This window comes from Dipodomys merriami, unplaced genomic scaffold, assembly GCF_024711535.1.
Source record: "Dipodomys merriami isolate MVZ:Mamm:240054 unplaced genomic scaffold, mDipMer1.0.p SCAF_1, whole genome shotgun sequence".
Taxonomy (NCBI): domain Eukaryota; kingdom Metazoa; phylum Chordata; class Mammalia; order Rodentia; family Heteromyidae; genus Dipodomys; species Dipodomys merriami.
The window spans coordinates 12,104,553-12,112,526 of NW_027202270.1; the positions used below are offsets into that span (position 1 = coordinate 12,104,553).

At 44.3% G+C, this 7,974-nt stretch overlaps 1 non-coding gene across 1 annotated transcript; it reads left to right on the forward strand.

Annotated features, from left to right (window-relative positions):
• Positions 1-4,667: 4,667 nt before the first annotated feature.
• On the forward strand, positions 4,668-4,774 carry LOC138835675 (U6 spliceosomal RNA). The gene has a single exon (XR_011374693.1). It is a non-coding gene; the product is annotated as a U6 spliceosomal RNA (small nuclear RNA).
• The last annotated feature ends 3,200 nt before the right edge of the window (positions 4,775-7,974 follow it).

The window sequence follows — 7,974 nt, forward strand, 5'->3', positions numbered from 1 at the left end:
TATAACTGAAAACTTGAACTCCGATCTCCAGTGTTTCTTTGTCATACCAAATCTATGTTTTGATGTTTACTTTTTTTTTTAACAATTCATGTCCCTCCAGTGATAGTTTGTTTTTAAATAGTATACATTAGTTATACAGGGCAGATTTCACGGGGACATTTGGAATATTGGCTTTTAAAAGAAAAGCACTTTTTTTTCTTAAAAATATTATTTCCAGAGCCAATTTTCTTTTGGAAAATCCCAGCCTGCCTCAGTTGTTAGGAAAATCAAGGTGTCTGTCTTCTGAATAGTGATATATAGAGTGCTTCAATACTGGGAACTGCAATGGAGTTCATTCAGGAGAGTGGGTTTCTGAGATGACCTTCACGCTCTTTCTGGGGTGGGGGGTGAGTGAGGAAGAACGCCTGTACACAGTGCTCCCAGCTGGTAGAGGACCGTGAAGGACAAAGCAGGAAAGGCAAGGCATCATTCTGTGCACAACTTGGCAGCTTTGGGTATAATTGCACTGGGCATGAGAAGCCACAAGTTGTTCAAGAGGTATTGCTTAAGGAGCTGACTCTGTGTGTGTGTGTGTGTGTGTGTGTGAGAGAGAGAGAGAGAGAGAGAGAGAGAGAGAGAGAGAGAGAGAGAGACAGACAGAGACTGAGACAGAGATTGTGAGACTGCTTGAGGGGATTAGTGAGAACAAGGAGAGGAAAAGACAGTGAGGCGTTAGTAGATAGTAAATGGTAGACAGTAAACAACATTGAAATGCACCAAAGATAGCAAATTGAACTCACTGAAGGTTAAATAGCAGAGGGGAGTGGGGAATGGGGAAAATTGGGGTAGTGGAGGGAGGGGGGGTCTATGCATATGTGCAATACTGGGATGAAACCCCCATGGACAATTAGCATACCCTAAAAATGGATGTCAGGAATGTTACTGTTATTATGGTTCCTGGGAGGCAACAACTGGATGTACTGAAGATAGGTGGATGCGGTCAAGATACGTTATGGACAATGAAGCCAGGTGAGATGGGTTTGGAATGAGGGAGAGTGACAGGTGGGGAACGTGAGCAAGGCATATTGCATGCACATAGGAGCAGGTCAGCATGAAATCTCCTTGCACAGTTAATCAATGCTAATAAAAAATCGTAAAAGAAAGCGCAAAGGAGAAAGGAGGCCAAGATTAACTGCGGGGGGAATCCTAGTTTCTCTTCTCTGGAGCCCCGGGGAATTCTGCCTGGCTTGCCTTCCTTCTCCAAGGCCCCCATCGGGTATGCCAGGCCTGCATGTTGGGGTGGGGGGGATGGAGGAGTCACCTCCTACACAGGGCTGGAGTAGACCAGAGCCTCGCTGGCTCCACCTCCCACCTGTGGTCCACCTCGGCCAGTGCTGGACCTCAGCAAACTTTGCCCTCTGTCTAGTTCTGCACTCAGGGTCCTCAGCTCTGTCTCAAAGCTGGTGTTAGATTCCCAACTCCATTGGGCTCTTCATTTAAATGCCTTCCAGTACATCTGTCCAGAGCTCAAAGTCCCTCCCCCACCTACTGCCCAGAGGTCATGTTACAGGTGACCCTCCACCTCCACGACCATCATAGTGGGCTAGAGACCCGTTCCATGAATGAGTTCTCACCAGGCTGGCTATGGGGAGTCTCACACCTGAGCCCCACCAGTCATCGACCTCAGCCCTGTTTCTTCGCTTTGTGGTTATGATTTGGTCTCCCCCCCGCCCCTGCCCCATGCCCGGGTTTCTGGTAAGCTATAGATGTCAGCCTTGTTGCTAGAAGAAAAGGAAAGCAGGAGGGGAAGGTGGTTGGAGGGGAGAGGACTGCCAAGCCGCAGTGAACTTCCTGTGCCTGAACAGCTAGTACCTGAGGTGCATGTGGTGCCCAGGATAGCTAACCCCCCCCAACCTGGGTGGACCAGGTTTGCTTATGAAGGCCACCTGTTATTAATAACTTCTGTAATGCTAACCCAGTGAAAAGAAACATTCAAGTGGAAACTTACCTGTCAAGTTAATGCCTTAGAGAATAATGGTTCAATTTAGAGGGGGGAATCTGTCCCCTGCCCTGAAACCTCATCAACTCTGAGGAGTAGAAAGTACAAGAATGAGAAATTCTAGTTCATTAAAGCAGTTAGGAAAATCGAGGTCTCTAACAAGTGTACAATACACAGGAATCATTACTTCATAGCTCTAAGTGGCAGACTATTGAGTAAAATAAAAAGAAAAGGAACATCATGAGAGATCTGGGTAAGAAACAAAATGAACTTGTTTGCATCCTTCCACGATGTCAGAATTTATTGAAAAGCAATAAACTGACAAGCTACATCCATTTCACTGGCTAATCAGTCAAGTACTACTGATTTCCTGAGTTCACTTGGTATTTGTGGCTATTGACAATAACAGGTTCATTTATTTTCGTCTTAATTACCAATGTTAACATTCTACTTCACACTCCACATATACGTATGCACATACATATATACATATTCATACTTCATATATATGTAACATGTAGGATATATGTTATATATACAGCGTATATATTATAGACACACATTTTCTGTATATTGCATGAGTATGCACACATAAGTATTACAGAACAGCTAAGAAAGAGTTAAGTAGAGTTCAGAGGTGCTTCCTTACCTAAGGCAAGAGCTGACCTGGTAAGACATGCAAAGAGAGTCACTTGCAGGTGCTTAGATATTAACCTAAGGAACCAGTTCCACAGTGGCTATGGTACAGGGCTGACAAAGCCCAGAAACGGTGCCAGACAAACAGCAATTCAATTGGGTAGGATAACCAGGGGATCATGTTAACTGAGTGCAGTTCATGGGTTCTGTTGAGCCAGACACATGCACCAGATCTAACGATGGATTGGGTTGGTGGATGGTGCCATAGCCCAGTATTAGGGGCTCCAGGTGGGGGGAGGGGTATCATTCCTTGGTCTGGTATATTCCATAAGCTCACATGCCTGGTTTTTCTGATATGGTTTTGATATGCTCTTGTGTCCACGTGTCTCTCATGTAGTAAGTTCTTAGATGATAATACTTTATTTGCAGAAATAAGTTGTCAGTTTTCCCCATGGTTGGTACTGGACAGATGGTGAATGTTTATTTGTACAAACAAGACATAGTCATTCTGCCTCAGCGTTTCTACTCAAACTGCTGTCTTATAAAATGGAGTCACGTAGGGCAAGACACAGCCTGAAAGCGGTTCCGTGCAATATGAAGTAACAGCCTCATCTCCACAGAAAGGGAAAACTTTGTTTTTAAAGCATGGTATCTTGTTCAATGGAGGAGTGAAGAAAGGCAATTATGTATAAGGCCAATTAAGACAATAGTAATATATTACATATATGTACATATACATATATATACATAAAATCAGTCATGGGGCTTGAACTTAGGGTGTCTGGGCGCTGCTCCTGAACTTTTTTTTTTTTTTTTTTTTGCCGATCCTGAGGCCTGAACTCTGGGCCTGGGCTCTGTCCCTCTGCTCTTCAGCTCAAGGCTAGCGCTCTACCATTTGAGCCACAGCGCCACTTCCAGCTTTTTCTGCTTATGTAGTGCTGAGGAATTGAACCCAGGGTCTCATGCATGCAAGGCGAGCACTCTACCACTAAGCCACCTTCCCAGTTCCCCTGAACTGTTTTTGCTCAAGGGTAGAGAGTGCTTTACCACTTCGAGCCATAGCTCCACTTGTAGTTTTCTGGAGGTTAATTGGAGATAAAGAGTCTCACAGCCTTTCCTGCCCCGGCTGGCTTGAACTGAGATCCTCTGCTCTCAGCCTCCCGAGCAGCTAGGATTATGGGCATGAACTACTAGCACCCGGAAAGAATAATTATTCTAATGGATTGGAGAATTGCTTGCTGGCCAATGGTAGGACATGTGTATGGTTTAATCGATGAACTATGTAATGTGTGATAGAAGCTGAGGGTATTTCTTTTCATGTCTCTCTTGTGTATGCCTTTGTAGGACATGGAAGTTTGGGTCAAAAGAAATCAATTCAGATCTTGTACTCCTAAATCTGGGTGACCCCAAGGGACAAATTATTGAGCACCTAAGCTTCTGCTAAATCAGATTAGTGGAAGATTTAAATGACATAAAGCACCTGTGCACGCTTGATAAGTACCCCACATAAATTTAGCTGCCAGCCTTCAAATTGTTATATGTAACAATAAACTATTTTTATTTCTTTTGCAACTTCTGACTCCTCAAGGCAGTTTTTTATGTGCACTATTTGCTTCCTATAGAGATTCTTTGGGGTAAGAGGACAGTCCAAAGCAGAGTTCTAACAACTTATTCAATCAATTTTCTTCCAGAAAATCTTTTTTTAGTGGGAGGAGGAGGTAAGATATAGATAAGACAGTGGTACCAAGAAATATTGTATAGAACTATTTTTGTAGAAATTATTATATAGCTTTAATAAACAATATTTTCCCCTTGGTTCTGGAGTTTGAACTCTGGGCCTGAGTGCTGTCCTGGAGCATTAGTACTCAAGGGTAGAGCTCTTATCACATGAACCACACCTCCACTTCTGGGTAACTGGAGATAAGAGTCTCAGGGACTTTCCTGCCAAAGCTGGTTTCAAACCTTGATCCTCAGATCTCAGCTAGGATTTCAAATGTGAGCCATTGGCACCCGGCACACTCAATCATTAAAAAATATAAAGACCACAAGTTCAGTGTTCGCTTCGGCAACACAGATACTAAAATTGGAACGATACAGAGAAGATTAGCATGGCCCCTGCGCAAGGATGACACGCAAATTCGTGAAGACCACAAGTTTATAAATAATACTACCTTATAAACATATGCTTCCTGTTTTATTTGAAAAACAGTAATTCTCAACTTCAGATGCTGGCTTTCTTTCATAGTTCTGATTTGTTCTCTTTAAGAATCATAGAAAAGTTTATATACACTGAAGCCGAAAGAAGCTGGTTACAATTCTACCATCAACCTTAATGGATCAAAACAAAAGCATGAGAATGGCGACCTTAGCGGTCCCTGTTAGCAGAATGAGCTAATCCATGATCATTTCTCAATTTTTTTTTCACCTGTAAGTTCTGCATCTGGCCTTCCCAAGATACAAAGGAGCCATGGAATATCAGGAAAAAGTGGAAGCTTTTTGTCTGTTCCTGGAATCCTCGCATCACAGATGCTCATGGGAGAAGGGGAGGAGAATTACACAGTAAGTCAATATGGCTCTCAGAAGCCAAGCAATGGAATAGACAGGACAGAGGATGAATTTCCATTATAAAGAAGTCCTGTTGGCATTTTATAACTAAACCCTCTTAGGCAAATGTCTGTGAAAACTTGCCTGGGCTTAAATAAATATCATTTATAAAGCTTTCCAATCGGTCAGGAAAGTAAACAATGATCTGACAAATGTCACTGGGGTAAGCCTCCAAGACATGGCTGAGGAAATGTGTGGCCAGGAAGCACAGCTGGGTGAACGCATGGAACATAGCTGGACCCGGCTGTGAGAGTGGGCAGCAGTGTCTCAGCTGAAGGAACTGTTTCAGTGATGTGTGTGTGGAGGTAGGAGCTTTACAGAGAACTTCCCTGGACTGTGAAAAAGAATTAGCTCCCTGCTGGGTGCCCGTGGCTCATGCTGAGATTTGAGGATCATGGTTGAAGCCAGTCTGGGCAGGCAAGTCCAGGGATGATGTTTATCAGCTACCTGAGCATCCTGTTAAGTTGATTCTACTGTAGAATTAACCCCACAGTAACCACAAAACGTAGAGTCTATAATATTATAAGGCTGTCCGGGCAATGATGGACCCATTACTTACTATGGAATGCAGCAGCCTTCCCAGATGCTGTATAAGGGGCTGGTTGATGTGTGGAGTTGAGTCCTTTATTTCATCCTTTACTTTGTGGGGACCTGGAGTCTCTGTTCTGCACGATCGCTGCTGAATCATGCTGATGGCACGATCCCTCTGCCGCCATCTTTCTCCCTGGGTCTCTTTGCAGTCAGCTCTCTGTTTCTTGGGGCCTACTCATATGTCCCTGCCATGAATGGAAGGTAGGGACTCTTCTGTCCAGAGCTTCTTCTTCAGCAAGTGCCCGTGGAGTTAACTCATAACAGGGGCTGGAAGTTACCTAGGAGAGAGTCAGTTCTCAACTCTAAGAGCGAGCTTGGTTCAGGAGTGTGAAGAACTGGTAGCGAACACCTGCAGGCTATGTGGGTGGCTAGGCACTTCTGAGGGTGTGAGGACGGCGCTCCGTCATAACCAGCCTCTCTCTGAAAATGACAATTGTACCCAGAGCCCATGTTACAAGAGGTTCGTCATCTGGCAGACACGGGTACGTTACACACCTTCTCCGCTGAGGCAGGTGAGCGGATTGTAACTGGCCATGCTTTATGAGGAAATCTACTCTTGGGAGACAGACTAGTCCGTAGCCTAGAAGACTGACCACTTGCTTTGCTTTTTTTCAGATCCTGTAAGACAAGGATGTAGGCAGGGCCCTACTGTTGGCAAAAGGTGATGCCATTCACCGTGTACACCCAGAGGACTCTATGTAGACCAATCTCATCAAAACCAGTGATGCTCGTAGCTCCAAATGTCCATTTTCCTCCTCCTCCTTCCCCTCTTCCTCCCCCCCTCCCCCCTCTTCCTCCCCCCTCCTCCCTCCCTCTTCCTCCCCCCTCCTCCCCCCTCCTCCCCCTCCTCCTCCTCCCCCTCCTCCTCCTCCTCCTCCCCCCCCCTCCTCCTCCTCCTCCTCTTCTTCCTCTTCTTCTTCCTCCTCTTCTTCCTCCTCTTCTTCCTCCTCTTCTTCCTCCTCTTCTTCCTCCTCTTCTTCCTCCTCTTCTTCCTCCTCTTCTTCCTCTTCTTCTTCCTCTTCTTCTTCCTCTTCTTCTTCCTCTTCTTCTTCCTCTTCTTCTTCTTCTTCTTCTTCTTCTTCTTCTTCTTCTTCTTCTTCTTCTTCTTCTTCTTCTTCTTCTTCCTTCTTCTTCTTCTTCTTCTTCTTCTTCTTCTTCTTCTTCTTCTTCTTCTTCTTCTTCTTCTTCTTCTTCTTCTTCTTCTTCTTCTTCTTCTTCTTCTTCTTCCTTCTTCTTTCTTCTTCTTCTTCTTCTTCTTCTTCTTCTTCTTCTTCTTCTTCTTCTTCTTCTTCTTCTTCTTCTTCTTCTTCTTCTTCTTCTTCCTCTTCCTCCTCCTCCTCCTCCTCCTCCTCCTCCTCCTCCTCCTCCTCCTCCTCCTCCTCCTCCTCCTCCTCCTCCTCCTCCTCCTCCTTCTTTCTTCTTCTTCTTCTTCTTCTTCTTCTTCTTCTTCTTCTTCTTCTTCTTCTTCTTCTTCTTCTTCTTCTTCTTCTTCTTCTTCTTCTTCTTCTTCTTCTTCTTCTTCTTCTTCTTTCTTCTTCTTCCTTCTTCTTCTTCTTCTTCTTCTTCTTCTTCTTCTTCTTCTTCTTCTTCTTCTTCTTCTTCTTCTTCTTCTTCTTCTTCTTCTTCTTCTTCTTCTTCTTCTTCTTCTTCTTCTTCTTCTTCTTCTTCTTCTTCTTCTTCTTCTTCTTCTTCTTCTTCTTCTTCTTCTTCTTCTTCTTCTTCTTCTTCTTCTTCTTCTTCTTCTTCTTCTTCTTCTTCTTTTCTTCTTCTTCTTTTGTGGGTCATGGGACCCGAACTGGGCCTGGGCACTGTCCCTCAGCTCTTCAGCTCAAGGCTAGCACTCTACCGCTTGAGCCACAGTGCCACCTCCAGCTTTTTCTGCTTCTGTGGTGCTAAGGAATTGAACCCAGGGCCTCATGCAAGCAAGGCAAGCACTCTACCACCGAGCCACCATTTTCCTTCTTATCTTTATTCATTTGCATATGTTTTCCAACTCTTTGTTGCCTGGATTCATTGGATGAACTCTCAAAAAAAAACCCTGAAAACATTAGTTATGCCTTCCACATCTTTGTGGAATATAGGCCACATGCTGAGAAAATTCTAGGAAAGCTTAAGCTATCAGACTGCTCAGCAGTGAGCTCTTCTTTTTTTTTTTGGTCAGTTGT